Here is a 17519-nt window from a genome sequence, read left to right as displayed (position 1 = left end):
AGCAGGGATAATGGGGAAGAGGAGGAATCTGACCGTAACAGCATGGTAATGAACCCTCAGTTCATGCTGAGGAACTGCTGACCCAGGCCAGGAGGTACTTCCAAACCTGCAGCTGTGTCAGTTGGTTCCAGGTGTCCTGGGTAGGAAGGGCGTGTGGAACAGGGAAGCTTGTCCCTTTATGGCCAAGGGGCCTTGGGCCAGCCAGCCCTGATCAATTAGCCCCATCTGTGCCACAATTAGCTTCTTCCTAGCCTGAGGAGGTGGGACTTCTGGGCTCAGTATGGGGAGCACCCAGCACTCAGAAAAAGGCTTGAGAGAACAGAGCTGGGAGGAGAAAGTCATGGCAGGGGCTGCAGAGAGGGGGACACTCCTGCAGGGAAAGGGAAGCCCAGGCAGCAGGTGGGCACATGCGGGGGTCCTGAGATAGGCTCTGTAGGAAGGAGGAAGGTCCCTAGAAGAAGCTGCCAGAGTTCCTGGCAAGGGGAGGCAGTGGGAAGCAGCTAGGAGGAAAAAAGCCTCCATTGGAAAGCCCTGGGAGGCCATGCTTAGCCTCTGCAGAGCCCAAGAGTGGGGGTATAAGTCCGAGAATGTCCATGTATCCTAAGAGGGGCAGAAGAACTGTTTTGTTTGGATGGTTTTTGGCTTTTCCCAGAAGAGAACTGAATTGGAAAGCTGAGTTGGCTGGAGGATTGGGCCATGACAGATACAGCCTGCTGGAGAACCAAACTGGCCGACAACAGAGGGTGCTAGAGTGGGAGAACCTCTGCAGTGCAACATCGTGGCCCCGGGGGTGGCTCTGGTGGTGAGCATGCCCTTAGAACAGGGCCTTTAAGGACTGTGTGATGAGCAGAGATACACTGTCTTGGGCCATGCTCACTAAGAATTTTCTGGCTGAGTGGTAGGAGCAGTGGAACTGTGGATCTGCTGCCGAGAGGGAACAGGGAGTCTCTTTAGAGATCTCAGTGTATGTCCCTGTCATATGCAGGTGAGAGGGCTATGACATCAATGCAGGGAACATGTCAGCAGAGTGCAGCAGGGAGCAGACCCTAGCGGATGTTCAGGCCAGATGAAAAGACCAGGCAAAGATGCCAGAGAAGAAATAGGAAAAATTTTTGCCTCCCAACTCTGCAGCACCTTCTACTCCAGTCCTAGACCTCACACCATATTGCCAGTACAGTGCACCCCTGTCATGACCTGCAGCCCCACTGCGTGTCAAGTGCAAGAACTCTCCTGACCACTGAATGATAGCACTAGCTGAAACTCAGCATTGGATGGGACCTTCCCCTTTGCAATATCCTTTGGTGAAGCCACCAGTGAGACAGAGCACATCGTTTGGTAAAGTGTAGAATAAAGGCATAGATTGTTGGGACACATCTCACTCCTGCCCACTGTGCTCCATCACTCACCTGGAGTCATGCATGGGACCATTCCCCCATCAGACTGTGGCTCATGAGAAACTGGCTCTGACGGGAGAACTGCCAGCCACCAGCGGACTTTGTGCCAGGCCTGAAGAGGCTGTGCTCTTCCACCATCCACACAGTGTGGTCCATGGCTCCCTCCATCCCTGCCCTACAGAGCGACCTGGTGGATGGCAGCTGGGGACGCCAGCACATATGCAGCCCATGCCTGAGTTCCTGTCAGCCCAGAAAAAGACAGATCACAGCCGGGAAGGAAAAGGGAGCTGCCCCTCAGCTCCCATTCATCCCCAGAGGAGATACATAATGAGAGCACTTCACAAACAGAAAGAGCTGGTCCTCCATTGCTATTAAACACCAGCAATTACAGTGATGAATCCTGCATTAGCAGCAATGAGAGAGCTGGGAAATTGTGAGTGGGGTTTGCTGCTTATTGATCACAAGCTGCTAATGTACCAGTGTAGGATTTAACACTCCCCTCCCCCCAAAATTTATCCTCTTCAACTCTGTCAAGAACCAGCAGCCCTTACACCCAGGAACTTTCTCTCCCATAACTTAATGTTGATAAATATATCCATCATGCTTCTCAAGCTTCAACCCTGCCAGTGCGTGTTAGGAGCAAGAGAAATGTGTGTTTGACAGTGCATGGTCATAGAGAGCACCTTGAATTTGCTATGAGTTGTGTCATAATTGACAGTTTGTAATGTTTAACTATAAAACCATTTGTTAAGGTGCTCTTCTCACTGTACCAATTCAATACACTAGGCTTTTAAGAAGAAAGTGGAAAAACAACCCTAAGGACTCGTCACGTGAGATATCAGCAGGGTTTCCACACTAGCTTTTCGGATCCCCAGTGCAGATCTCTGCTTCCTAATTGCATAACCTTTTTCTTTCATGTGGAGCAGCCACTAGAGGGGGACTTGGCATAGACTTTGCCAGTGAGTTATACAACCATTTGTGAGGCAGCTATAAAAAAATTAGGAACTAAAGAATCCTGATTCTATTCCTGTCAATGGGTGGTCTATTGCTTAGAGCAGTGGTTACAGGCAGGAGAGTCAAGTACATAGATTGCTTTTCAGAATGAATGTACCAAATGTGACAAAGTGGGTGAGACTTAATTGGCCCTATTAAAAAGCAGGGGTCTAGTCCCAGCAGTGCCAGAAATTGGTGTTTGCTGCCTCCCAGTTAACTTGTTTGCAAAATGACTGGAAAGATGCTTGCCTACATTCTAGCACTGAGGTATGAGGTTGCTCACTAATAAGCATTATGAAGTATATAGAAATATAAACAGCAATGATGAGGTTTGTCCTCCGAGTACATATTCTTCTACACACTCTAACCTGGTGGTTCCCAACCACCAGTATATGTATCAACAATGGTACTTCAGGTCTCGATGACCAGTACTCTGAGTTCACCCTCCTTGTTTTAATGATGAAGTTCTGTGCTAGGCTCTAGTGCACCACCACGTCTCTCCTTGCACTCAGCGGCATGCAGTCTGGTGCGCAAGAGAGCCTGCTTGACTCTAATGTGTCCAGTTTTGCAATCTAACTCTGTTGTGAGTTTGAGCAGCACAACTGAATGGTATGCATCGAGATCTTTCACTCAGCATAGGTCTTAGCTGGGTAACCTGGCACAGATACCCCAGGCAGGCTGAGGTGCACAATGTGCTGGGGTGCCTAGATTGTCTGTATCCCTCCCTGAATTAATAAAGAGCAGCCGCACCACCAAAAAGGTTTTTCTTGTGGCATAACTTATTCATCGTTACTAAAAATGTCATGGAGCAACTCCAGGACATGTAGATCTACTCGGAGCAAGACAGTCTGTGTGGGGAGTTGTTCATGTTTTACTGATGGCTTTCTCGGCACAAAGAGACCATAGAGAAAGGATAAGGCATGGGGCAGTGGTGTCTCTAGGGATTGCAAACACAGTCACTGTTGCCTTTCTTGGCTGGGGATACATGCCACTGGTTGTGTTATCATGCACTCGGAAATCCCTGCGAGCAAACTTTGCACCCTGTTTTTCCTCTCTGTTAACGCTGCCTTGATGTGGCCCTCATTTGTCCAACATGAGCTTACACTGCACGCTGTAGCTGAGGCTACAGTGTGGTATGGAAGCAGGGGACTGATAAGCACTTAAGAGAAGTTCCCGTACTGTATATTTATTATACATGAAGGGCCCAGAGAGCTCTGGAGATGTGCCCTGCTCTGAGACAGAAATGAGGGGAGCAAAAAGAATCTCCATGATGTGATTTTATGTGACAGATTTTCCTCCCAAAGAAAGGGGCTTTCTGCTGCAATGGGCATGTTTCCTGCTTAGATTAGTTGAGCCATTGATATGAAGTCAGTTTTAGATGAGTACTGGTGAGCAGGGCTACCTAGAGAGGCAGGATGGCTGAGTGGATCTGGAACCAGAATGGGACTAGCGCTGGTTGAAAATTTCCCAACGGAACATTTTCCTGTCCGAAAACGCTGATTCATCAAAATCAAACCAGTGTGGAAATGTGACAATTTCAACAAAATTCCGTTTTGGGAAAACAAAAAAAACAAATGAAGCATTTTGATAAGGTTGTTTTGGCCCAATCAGAATGGAACATTTTGATTTTTCATTGTGAAATTACTACAATTTGTAACTTATTTTATTTCAAATTATAATATACAATTTAAGAAGTCAAAATTGAAACGAACCGATTCAGTTTCATCAAAACAAAACATTTGGATTGACCCACGACTCTTTTTTATGTTTTGTTTTGCAGTACATTTTGACAATCGTTGTTTTCGTTCAAATTTGGCATGACTACAAAGGTCAAAAGAGGGGAATTTCCTGCCAAACAGAAATACTGGCTGCCGTACAGTGCTACTGGGGGCTTAAGAACCCTGGGTTCTGTGCCTGAGTGCTACTGACCCGCTGGGTGACCTTGGGAAAGTTACATCCCCATCTCACTAAACTGCAAGCATTTGGGGGCAGGGACTTTCTCTCACAGAATCATAGAATATCAGGGTTGGAAGGGACCTCATGAGGTCATCTAGTCCAACCCCCTGCTCAAAGCAGGACCAAGCCCCAACTAAATCTTCCCAGCCAGGGCTTTGTCAAGCCTGACCTTAAAAACCTCTAAGGAAGGAGATTCCACCACCTCCCTAGGTAACGCATTCCAGTGCTTCACCACCTCCCTAGTGAAAAAGTTTTTCCTAATATCCAGCCTAAACCTCCCGCACTGCAACTTGAGACCATTACTCCTTGTTCTGTCATCTGGTACTACTGAGAACAGTCTAGATCCATCCTCTTTGGAACCCCCTTTCAGGTAGTTGAAAGCAGCTATCAAATCCCCCCTCACTCTTCTCTTCTGCAGACTAAATAATCCCCGTTCCCTCAGCCTCTCCTCATAAGTCATGTGCTCCAACCCCCTAATCATTTTTGTTGCCCTCCGCTGGACTCTTTCCAATTTTTCCACATCCTTCTTGTAGTGTGGGGCCCCAAACTGGACACAGTACTCCAGATGAGGCCTCACCAATGCCGAATAGAGGGGAATGATCATGTCCCTTGATCTGCTGGCAATGCTCCTACTTATACAGCCCAAAATGCTGTTAGCCTTCTTGGCAACAAGGGCACACTGTCGACTCATATCCAGCTTCTCATCCACTGTAAGCCCTACGTCCTTTTCTGCAGAACTGCTGTCTAGCCATTAGGTCCCTAGTCTGTAGCGGTGCACGGGATTCTTCCATCCTAAGTGCAGGACTCTGCACTTGTCCTTGTTGAACCTCATCAGATTTCTTTTGGCCCAATCCTCCAACTTGTGTAGGTCCCACTGTATCCTATCCCTACCCTCCAGCATATCTACCACTCCTCCCAGTTGAGTGTCATCTGCAAACTTGCTGAGGGTGCAATCCATGCCATCCTCCAGATCATTAATGAAGATATTGAACAAAACCAGCCCCAGGACCAACCCTTGGGGCACTCCGCTTGATACCGGCTGCCAACTAGACATGGAGCCATTGATTGCTACTGGTTGAGCCCAACGATCTAGCCAGCTTTCTATACATCCTATAGTCCATTCATCCAGTCCATACTTCTTTAACTTGCTGGCAAGAATACTGTGGGAGACTGTATCAAAAGCTTTGCTTAAGTCAAGGAATAACATGTCCACTGCTTTCCCCTCATCCACAGAGCCAGTTATCTCGTCCTAGAAGGCGATTAGGTTAGTCAGGCATGACTTGCCCTTGGTGAATCCATGCTGACTGTTCCTGATCACTTTCCTCTCGTCTAAGTGCTTCAGAATTGATTCCTTGAGGACCTGCTCCATGATTTTTCCAGGGACTGAGGTGAGGCTGACTGGCCTGTAGTTTCCCAGGTCATCCTCCTTCCCTTTTTAAAAAGATGGGCACTATCCTTTTTGCAGTCATCTGGGACCTCCCCTGATCGGCATGAGTTTTCAAAGATAATGGCCAATGGCTCTGCAATCACATCCACCAACTCCTTTAGCACTCTCGGATGCAATGCGTCCAGCCCCATGGACTTGTGCTTGTCCAGCTTTTCTAAATAGTCCTAAACCACTTCTTTCTCCACAGAGGGCTGGTCACCTCCTCCCCATGCTGTGCTGCCCAGTGCAGTAGTCTGGGAGCTTACCTTGTTCGTGAAGACAGAGGGGAAAAAAAGAGTGTTTGGCCAGGGCCATCCTTACCCATATGCAAAGTATGCATCTCCGTAGGGCACCAGGAAATGGTGCCCTGCGCAGCTGTGTGCTGCTCCAGCCCCTGCTCCGGCTCTTCCCTACGGCCCCCACCCCCACTCTGCCCCGCTCTGCCTCTTCCCCACCCCAGTCCCACCTCTTCCTGCCCCTGCTCCGCCCCAGCCCTGCCCCCACTCCCCATAGCTCTGCGGCAGGGCCGGGGCTGCACTCACCGGAGGCGGGAAGTGCAGCGATCCAGCCCCAGCCTGCTCCGCGCCACCGGTGAGTGCTGGGGGGTGGTTCCCCCCTGCTCCCCAAGCCAGGCCTGCCCCCCCGCTCCTCCCATGGAGGCCTGGGGCCAGCCCCCCTGCTCCGCCCCACAGAGGCCTCCCCCCCACTCCCATGGGTGGGCTGTGTAGGGCACCAGAATAGCTAGGGACAGCCCTGTGTTTGGCCATCACCTAGTACAATGTGGGTGCCAGTGTAAAATCAATAATGAAAGGAGCGGGGTCTCACAGCCCTGGAGACTGACATCCTTTATGTTTTCATTGATCAGGTGCAGTCAAGTAGTAGCATTGCATTCCTCCTCCCTTCCACCTAGCCCATTGTTCCTGGTTCATAGAGCATCAACTCTGGAAGAGTTCCTTCGAGGTCAGAAGTGCTAGGTTAGCTCAGTTTCCAGGCCCTTCTAGTCCAGATCCTCAGCTGGGTTAAATCAGCGTGGCTGCATTGACCTCAGTGGAGTTGTATGGATGTACCCCAGCTGAGGATCTGGACATGGGAACTGGACTGAGACCTACCAACTCATTTCACTCTAAACAGGATGGGGTGGATTTTCAGTTGCTTCCTACATGGATTCAACTAATTCAACAAACCTAGGGGTGACTTCCTGGATTGGTGACACCAGCAACTTGGCCAAGAAAAAGGGCTGGGTGCATCTTCTTACATGTGGCTGTGAAGCCCTATGGTTTGAATTGAATCCAGGACATCCTGCTAGCAGACAGAAAAATTATTGCAATATCTGCCAGCTGGATGTCCTGAACACAGCTCAAACACAGGGTGGCAAAGTCCCCTGTAAGAAAGCACATCATATGGGCACAGTATCAGTATTTACCATGCGTTTGAACACAAAAGCATGAGACCTGGAAGAACTTGCAACGGTGCAGGAAGTTTATTGGCAACTTACTTGTTTCTACACTATTGCCTGACACTGTACTGTCTCTCTTTGTAGCCAGCTATGATAGTTGTAGCAAAACACAGAATTCCTAACTCACAAGTAGTTGGTTTCCTCCATCAGAAGAGGACTTGCTCATTGATGAGCATTTGCCAGCTTCTTTCCTAGCTAAGGGCCCAATCCTTTCAGGGGCTGAGCAGCCTTGACTCCCTCTGAAGTTCATAGGAATTAAGGAGACTCAGCACTTCACAGCAGGAAGTCAGCCCCTGGAAGTATTGGGCACCAAAGCAGTGAAGGCTTCAACCACATCTCCCATTTGCCAGTGAAATATCCCACCCTGTATGGGTTATTTACTTGGCCCAGATCATCAGAGGTATTTAGCCATTTAACTCCTATTGAAATCAGGTAGGCACCCAACTATCTAGAGGATATGGACCTTCTCAATGTTTTTACTCTTTGGAACCGTTGAGACCTGGCTCTAGTTAATTCCCATTGCCTTGAAGATTGTTATTTGGAGTCTCTGTGTTTTCAAGTTTCCTTGTCACATGCACACTTCCAGCCAGTAATGACAATAACTGTGGTATATTGAGCCTTTTATTTTAGCCTAGTACATACCTGTTATACCCATGTGTCCGATCTCTAAGGAGTCTGTGGTCTGCAGTGCCAGGCAGCCATTTTGTGGTCAGTTCATGGCAGAACACCAGGGCCCAAGTTACACACACTCTGGGCTCTCTTTCTTGGTTTGCTGGGTTCTCAGGCTTTGTGTACACACACAAGTTGTACTGAATTAACTCTAAAGCTGTACAGCCTCCCCTAGTGGTAGAAAAATGCTTATATCAGTCTAGCTTATTCCCGTCTGGGAAGGGGAATGAGCTACTGTAACCAAGTGTGCTCTTGGGGGACACTACTGAGAGTATAAATTCAGGACAAATTGCTTAAAATAGGGAAGTCACAGCCCAAAGCTGGGTGTCCTTTATTACTAAGGCATACCAAACCAGCCAGAGAGGACTTCGGTTTTACCCCACTGTCTAACCAGAAGTCATACAAGCAATTCCCTTAGACACTCCGGTTTCCAAGTATCACCACCAGCACCGCTCCTTATGGGGATGAATGGTTATGAAAACCAATACCCCAGTAAAAGAAAAAGAGGTTCCTCCGATCCCAAAGGACCAAGCCCCAGACCCTGGTCAGATCTTACCCACAAATCACACTGTTGCCAATCCTTTAGAATCTAAAATCTAAAGGTTTATTCATAAAAAGAGAAATATAGATGAGAGCTAAAATTGGTTAAATGGAATGAATTACATACAATAATGGCAAAGTTCTTGATTCAGGCTTGTAGCAGTGATGGAATAAACTGCAGTTTCAAATCAAGTCTCTGGAGTACATCCACAGCTGGGATGGGTCATTCAGTCCTTTGTTCAGAGCTTCAGTTTGTAGCAAAGTTCCTCCAGACGTAAGAAGCAGGATTGAAGACAAAATGGAGGGGTTTCTAGGGCCTTTTATATCCTCTGTCATGCAGAAGTAAATCCCTTTGCTCTTACTGTGGAAAATCACAGCAGCAAGATGGAGTTTGGAGTCACATGGGCAAGTCACATGTCCATGCATGACTCAGTTTGCAGGCGGCAGCCATTGCTCACATGCTACCTTGAAGGTCCCAGGAAGACTCCTCAGATGTGGATTGGAGTCTCCCAAGGTCCATTGTCAGTTAAGTGTTTCTTGATGGGGCGCTTAGTCAGAATAGTCCTTTCTCAAGAAGCTGACTAAATGCTTCACTGATGCTATTTAGAATCAAATACATTGAGATATAAGTACATAGCCAATATTCATAACTTCAAATACAAAAATGATACACACGTACAGACAGCATAATTATAACTACCAAATTATAACCTTTTGATGGACACCTTACATGACCTCCTTTGTACAAGATTTGATGCCACTATAGGACTATGCTTGCAACAATGATCTATACGGTCATAGTTCATGTCAAAGCTACCCAGTATAAGCCTGCTTTATACCAGTGTAACTGCAGCCACACTAGGGGTTGTACTGGTCTAACTATACCAGTAACAAATCACACCCCTACCTGTACCAACTGTGTGTGTAGAGCAGGGGTTATCTATTATAATGGCCATGGAAAGCACCAGTTTACTCTTTGTGCACAGGGAAACATGACAATGTGACATTACGAGTACAGCGTGTGTCACTTCAGCAAATATTTGCTCATGACCACAACCTTTTTCTACAGCCCGGTGCCAGAGAGTCATTTTTCTTTGTACTGTACATAAAAACAGTTGTACCAATTAACATAATTAACACACAAAGGCCAATTAATCTCTTGATTATGCCTGCCATTCACTTATCTGAAGCTATTATGTTAAGATCAGCTTTTGTACCTCTGCTTGCTATGCAAATAACTAAGTCATGATGCCTTCATTACCAATATACAATTACCCGGAGCTGATACCCATGAAATATAATGCAGACAGATTACCAGTGTGTGGAGCCAAATGGATTGCGCAGTTAAAGGTTGGGCATGCTGGACTGCAGTGCCTTGTGTCATGCTAGAAAATGGCACTTAAGTCTCCATACAGATCCTGCCACGTTCCTCTGGGCTGGATTTGGCCTGGATTTACACCAATCTCTGCTGGATCAAAGAGGCACCCAAGGCAGAAAGACCACTAGGGAGCTTCTCAAAGCAGCTGGCACAGCATGGGAAAGCGACAGAGCCAAGGCCAATGGGGAAATGTATTCATGAGGCACATCCCCTCAGCTGTCTCCCCTGGTTCCCCAGCTCTAAAGTACTGCTACTCCTCTAGCTGGCAGGGATTCTAAGGGAGGTTCAAAACCATCCTGCCCTCAGGCCTTAGGGGCCTTCACTGGGAAAGGGAGGTGTAATAAGGCTTTTTTTGCCTGCACCATCAGTGGTGACTCTCGGTGTGTCTACACTGCAATTAGACACCTGCAGTTAGCCTGTGCTAGCTGACTCGGGCTTGCGCAGTCTGGGCCAAGGGGTTGTTTAATTGCAGTGTAGATGTTTGGGCTTGGGCTGCAGGCCGAGCTCTGGGACTCTCCCACCTCACAGGGTCCTAGATCTTGGGCTTGAATGTCTACACCACAATTAAACAGGTCATTAGCCTGAGCCCTGCAAGCCTGAGTTAGCTGGCATGTGCCAGCCACAGGTGTTTAATTGCAGTGGAGACATACCCTCAGACCTGCTGACATTTTCCCTCCTGCCTTTCTCATGGCTCCAGCACTCACTGATCTCCCCTGTTGTTCATGTCTTTGTTTGCCACCATACGGGTTGCTACAGCTCATGGAATAATGGGCCAAGTTCTGTCTTCCTGGATGTAGTGGGAGCACTGGGTGCAGGAATGGGACCAGCGTTTGTAACCTAACTGTGGCTGGAAGCTAGCCAGGAAAAGAAGCGTGAGAGCATGCTACATTGCTTTTGTGTTGGCCTTAAAAATATCATCACTGATGATAAGCAGGTGCATAAGTGCTCATAGAATTGATGGCCAGAAGGAATATTGTACCATCCTAGGTACTTATACAGCCCCTATTACTATAGGATCTGAGCACCTCACAATCTTCAGTGTATTTATCCTTTCAACCTGAGTCATGGTGGAAATGTGGACGTAAATGTTTAGTGTTGCATGAGGAGCTCTTGGTGTACATGGAGGGGAGTTGATGGGAATTCTCTGTGATAAGAATATGCCAAGTAAGCTAAAGGGCAAAGTTTCTAAATCATGACTAGACCAGCCTTGCCATACTGGTCGGAATGCTGGCCAATGAGGGAGAGCAAAGAACAACCACTGCACACCCGGGTGCTGGAACTAGGGGTGCTCCTGCACCCCCTGGCTTGAAGTGGTTTCAGGGTTCACAGTTTGGTTCAATAGCTTTCCGCACCCACACTATACAAAATGTCCCAGCGCCCTGCTGTACGCTGCTGAAATGAGAATGCCCAGGTGGATGCTGGGTAAGATGAGAGTAGCCTCCATCACAGAAAGGCTGAGGGAGTATCACCTGAGTTGGCTGTGTCATGTGAGATGCTGAGATGGGGGCTATGCTGCCCAGAGAGTATTGTTAGGCAAGAGTTAAAAATTCAGTTAGCAGCTGAGGCAGAAACCCACATAACTAACAAGCAGGCATACCAAAGGCCCAAGGACAATGGCAGCTGTAAACACTTAAGAACTTAAGACGTCTGCCTCCTAACTCGGCCTCTCAATATGAAAGAATAGTACAAACCCTCCACAGCTCTCTGGATATCTGTGAACACTCACCCCTACCCCCAACCCCACCCCTTCACCTTAAGGGTAGTCATAAATAATTAATGTAATCAGGATGGTTTCTATGCATATGTTTTGTTCCTGTCATTATCATGTTAAGTGTTCTCTCTCTCTCATTCTCTCTCTGAAACAATGTTTGTCTCTGTAAGTACAAAATAAATGAAAATTAATAAAAAAATGTATATAACTGGTCACTGTAACATCACACTTTTAAAGCTGTTTTATCAGTCTTCCCGGTGCCATGAATAAACCTCTTCAGTTTTGTCTGTGCTGCCTAGTCCTTGGGGAAAAGAATCTCCTTGCTTCACAGTATAAATGCGGGTAGTCATGGGACAAAGCCCATGAGGAAGGTGGGTCAAGACTCTGTAGGAGGACATGAAGAAGGTTGGTGTCAGTTGGGAAGACGCTCTTGACAAGAACTCTTGGAGACGAAGAACAAGAGCTGCTGACCCCGATTGGCGGGACATGATGAAGGCAAGAAAGATGCTCACTATACCCCTGTGAGGCCTGGCAGTGCTATCATCCCCATTGTACAGATGGGGAAACTGAGGCACAGGGACGATGAATGACTTGCCAAATGTTATGCAGGGAGTCTGCGGCAGAGCTAGGAATTGAACCTAGGTCAGCCAAGTTTCAGACTATCTTTTTGACCACTGGATCATCATTCCACTTAAATAACTCTTTGATGATCTTCTGTCTAGTCCGGCTTCCTGCTTATGAAATTTCACTCAGTGATTTGCATCATATCCAATAACTTGTGGCTGAATTGCAGCCTATCATTTAGACAGACATCCAGTCCCAATGTAAAGACTCCAGGTGAAGGGAAATTGTGCACTCTCTTCCCATGGTTAATTGGTCTTGCTTAATAGTCACTGGAATGTTCTATTGGTGACCAGACCTGGACCCAATCCTGCAGCAAACTCCATTCAGATAAACCCCTGTGCCCACCTAGGATCCACCCACTCAGAGCTAGTTGCAAGATCAAGGATGCAAGCAGCCTGGCACCCCTAGCACCAGGCAGGGGCGTGTTTCAGCACTGAGTAAGTGACAGGTACCTCCTGCTGACTCATCTATACCACTTGTATCCAAATATATCCCCTACTGTAGTTGGAATCCCATTCACGTATTAACTCTGCTTAGCCATTGAGACCATTAATTCAGCAGTGTCCAAATCTCTTAGGCAGCTTTGAGACCCCTTAGAATCTGGAGGATATTTTCAAGCAGATATGAGGATAGGACATGTGAGATCATCCCCTTTAAATCGGCCACCTTATAAATTGATGCTGATGATGCTCAGTGGCACTGGTCTTTGGGCACCTCTAATAACGCTTGTGCTCCCTCACTGTGCTGACTGAATCAATCTATGGCTTCTGTAATCAGGTACCTGTTTCAAACACTGAAAGCGTCTCCTGGCCTGAGGAGGCTCCTCTGACAACAGCTCTGTTCTGTGAAATCTGCCCATGTGCAGGGAGCCAGCCCAAGACCTGACTTACAACCCACGGATGACACGGAGCTGGAATTCTGAGGACTCGGCACCCATCATCGGGGCCAGATGTTCCAAAGAGGTCAGCAGCCATGGAGGTGCTGAAATAAGGGTCAGAGTTGCACCAGGCTCCCATTGAACCACTTGTGGGTGGACTTTCAAAAGAGCTCAGGCCCAGATTCTCCATGGTATTTAGATCCCTAACTCCCATTGATTCCAGTAGGAGTTAGGCACCTGAATACCTGGCAATATCTGAACCTCATCCCCTAACAGGCTGAGCCCTTTTGAAAATCTGGCCCTAAATGGATTTGAAAATGTGGAAGTTAGTGCTAAACCAGGTCATGTGTGTCTGCTCAGGAGGGAATTTCACCCCCTGGGAGGGAAGGATAATAGGTGGTGCTGGGCTCTAAATGCTGCTGGTTTGGGGCTTGAGTGGGGGAGTGTTAAATCCCACACTGGTGCATTAGCAGCTTGTGATCAATAAGCAGCAAACCCCACTCACCATTTCCCAGCTCTCTCATTGCTGCTAATGCAGGATTCATCACTGTAATTGCTGGTGTTTAATAGCAATGGAGGACCAGCTCTTTCTGTTTGTGAAGTGCTCTCATTATGTATCTCCTCTGGGGATGAATGGGAGCTGAGGGGCAGCTCCCTTCTCCTTCCCGGCTGTGATCTGTCTTTTTCTGGGCTGACAGGAACTCAGGCATGGGCTGCATATGTGCTGGCATCCCCAGCTGCCATCCACCAGGTCGCCCTGTAGGGCAGGGATGGAGGGAGCCATGGACCACACTGTGTGGATGGTGGAAGAGCATGGCCTCTTCAGGCCTGGCACAAAGTCCGCTGGTGGCTGGCAGTTCTCCTTTCAGAGTCAGTTTCTCATGAGCCGCAGTCTGATGGAGGAATGTTCCCATGGAGGTTGCACCTCAGGTGAGTTGTGAGGTGTCCTGGGAAAGCAGGTCTAGGTATGCGAGTGCTGGCAACTGGCACTGAGGGACATTGGTGCCTGGGGAGTGGAACTGCAGGGATGCTGTCGGGCAGGGTTTGCATGCCATGGCAGAGCTGGGTATTTGGGGGCTTCTTGTTTCTCCTGTTCTTGTTCCTCTCTCACTCCATTTGTGAGGCCTCTGCCATGTTTCACACAGCCCCTTCCTATGGACAACACTTAGCTGCTGTCCATCTGTTCCAAAGCACTTTATAAAGGCAAGTCAGTGTAATTTTCCCCAGATGGGGACATTGAGGCACAATGAGGGGCTTGTCCACAGTTGCAACAGCTCAGTAGCAGAGCTGGGCATAGAACTGCCATGCCCTGACTCCCAGCCCCACTAGCCCTGCCCTTCTTTGCCCTACACATGCCCAACCCCTTTCCAGATGAGTCACACTTCAATGCCTTGCTGTAGATGGAAGCACTGCAGCAGTGTAAGGCTCTCCCTCCTGCCCCCTGGGTTCGAACTGGAATGCTCTGTCTACACCCCGCCCCAGCCTCTGCCTACCCCAGGCAGCAGACAGAGCCAGAAGGATCTGCTGCTAGCCCCATGTTTACACTTACTGCAGCCCCCGTGGGCACTGAGGCCACATGTCAGATGAGTGCTACTCACCAGGGAGCTCAGCCCACCTTTTGCCCTGGAATTGGTGCTCACGACGCTTCTGGCAATGCACAAGCACTCTGCTTCCATGTATGCGCTCTCTACAGCCCCCATTCCTTACCTCACATGTGCCCCTGACAGACAGGCCCAACTGTGCCTGTTGTCCTCCTGCCAGCCTGCGCCAGCCACACCTCCTTTCCCTGTGCGTCCGTGCTCAACGAGCAGGTGGAGGGGAGGCTGCCAGGATGGTTTATTATGCTGCTAGTCAAATGCCATTTTTTCTGCCAGCCTGCCTATCGTGCAATGTTCCCCAGCTTGCTAGACTGAGGGTGCAGGTCGCCCGCCATGGGGTGGCTCACCATGACCTCAGAGCACTAGCCAGATGCCGTTTTATTGCTGGCTTGGTGGCTGGAGACACTCCCACCCCATACAAGGAGCTCCTGCAATGGGTTTTTAGGCATTTATCACCATCAAGGTTACAAGGAGCTTCCAGCTCCTCTTTCCCTTCCTCTTGCCCACCAGCAACCCCCCAGTTGCCATGCAGAGTGACAGGAGAGGAAGAGGCCTTTGGGAGGAGAGAGCTGGAGGAAGTGCCTCAGGCCAGAATCTCTCTGCACAGAACTGCTCATTAGGGTCCTAGGCCAGATTAGGAGCCCAGCTGCCCTTAGGTGCCTGATTCCAACCTTCAGGGGCCACGGACATTCTCAAAACCTTTCAGCAGCTGAAGTCTCAATCCCCCGGGGGGCCCTGGCAGAGCTGCCCAAGTCTTGAGCTGCCTGGAGCCTTTGTTCAAGCAAAAGTCCCAGTGGGATTCTCATATGAGGTGCCCCCAGTTTGCCAGCTGTGTGCATTGAGTGTCCTTGCCTGCAACAGAACTGCTGGGGTGAGCAGGGTGGGAAGCCGTCAGGGCTGTGTGCACCCTGGAATACCCAGTGGGCAGCGCACTCGCCCAGGAGGTGGGAGACTCTGCCAGACTTAGATCAGGGACTTGGTTTTTCCAGTTGCTGGTGAGCCCAGGTGATCACTGGGCTTCAGGGACAATTGCTCTCTTTTGCTGGTCCATTTAAGGATTATTTAATCAAAGTGGAACAGCTTTAGCAGGAGAGCATGGGGAGACCCCCAGAATAGGCTGGTGGTCGGCGTGCCCACCTGGCAAGTGGGAGTTCTAGTCCCTGCTCCCGCTCTGGAAATGCAGGGATTTGAGCAGGGGCTCCATAGCCCAGGGCCGTGCCTGCCCTAACTACTGTGCTGTTGGCCATGATGGGTGAGGTTCCTCCCTCTGGCTTTCTATGAGAAGGGGTTGACCTTGGTTGGGCATCTAACTCCAGGAGAGGGCTCCTGGCTGAGAATCCTGAGCAGAGACGGGTTCCTCCCTCGGGCCTGTCACTCAGGTGCCTATGGCCTAGATCAGTGGGAGAGAGGTGCCTAAATACCTGGTAGATCGGGGCCCAGAGCCCATCTGCATTTCACTCCTGGCTGGCCTGGGTGGCTCCCCCACTCAGCTTGCTGGCTGCTGAGGCTTCCTTCCTTAGGTGCCTAACTCGGGCTGTGAATTCCCTGGGGTGGTTATGTGCCAGGGAGTTAGGCATTGCAACACCAAGGTGCACCTGTGAACCTAGGCGCTGGTCCAGGCAATCCAGATAATCAACTGTGATAATACTCCACTGGAAGCTGGTGAGGAGGATGGCTCCAGCCCCAAACACCCCCCCAGATTCAAAGGGATCAAACATGTCCCCTCAAAATTATTGGGCCAAGGTGAGCAGAAGGCCTCCTCAACCCTGAAACCATGCCAAGGACTTCTTTGGCCACAGGGTGCAACGAGAGAAGTATAGGCATCGAGGCTGACCCACCTGGGTACACACCGAATTGCTTAAAGATGGGTGGCAGGGACATCTGCAACTAAGGACCCTACATAGTGCAAATCATGTGGCTGGGCATGTAGAACGCACCCACTGTGGGGAGAGACTGAGAATAAACTGGAGTTCCAGCCTACATGGTACTGTAATTTCCAGTGCTGATCAATACATGCTGGGCTAATATCGAATCATCTAATCTCTCTATCCCCATACACCTCCTCTATCTATCTTATCTATCTCACATTATCAGTATGTATTATTCACACCACATATATTCATTCAGCACACAATATCAATATAACATTATAGTGTATATATATTTCTAGCATTACATGGCCTGAATTGGCCTATGTCTTTCTATGATCCTGTTCATTGATGCTTAAGCTTCCTATAACACCTTGCATTCGCCAAAGTAAGCTTTTGGACTCCATCAGAATCAGGACTGGACTGTCCCAAAGAAAAGGACAAGCTATATGAGTGTTCTCCCCTGGTACAAGGCTAGGCAGTGCCTTTGGTACCTGGAATGGATGTGTTCAGAACAGAGAGATAAGGGTACACCATGGTACTGGAAAAACAAGGCAGAAAGATGATTGGTTACCTCTAGCTCAGCTGTTGCCTTGTTATTGATAAGCACGCTGGGTACAGAAAGGAGAGCTTTAGGGGTGTGGCTTTGGAAGCAAACCTTCTTTGTAACTCAAATTCACCAATGCTACATGAAATGGCACCCCAGACCTGAGTATTGTACGAAACCTTTTTTCCTGTACTATACTAGTGTTGACTTTTAGCACTAAACCTGATTGATATTGGTTATTTGGTCTCTTGAGTATATTTCATAATCAGCTGAAGAGTGGTCCAGCAATTAACTATACAATTTACCAACACCAGCATGGAAATATGGGGGAGGGGAGACCTGCAGCTCTTCTAGATCTGTCTCCCTGATTGTTCTGCAATGCCCTTCACTAGTGACCCACAGCATTCCCTGCTAGTCCATTTCTGGACTCCCACACACAGCTCAGCCCATGCACCTCAATCTTGGCCTGTAGCCCCCGGCTA

Source organism: Lepidochelys kempii, chromosome 10, assembly GCF_965140265.1.
Source record: "Lepidochelys kempii isolate rLepKem1 chromosome 10, rLepKem1.hap2, whole genome shotgun sequence".
Classification (NCBI taxonomy): domain Eukaryota; kingdom Metazoa; phylum Chordata; order Testudines; family Cheloniidae; genus Lepidochelys; species Lepidochelys kempii.
This window is presented reverse-complemented; position numbering follows the sequence as displayed.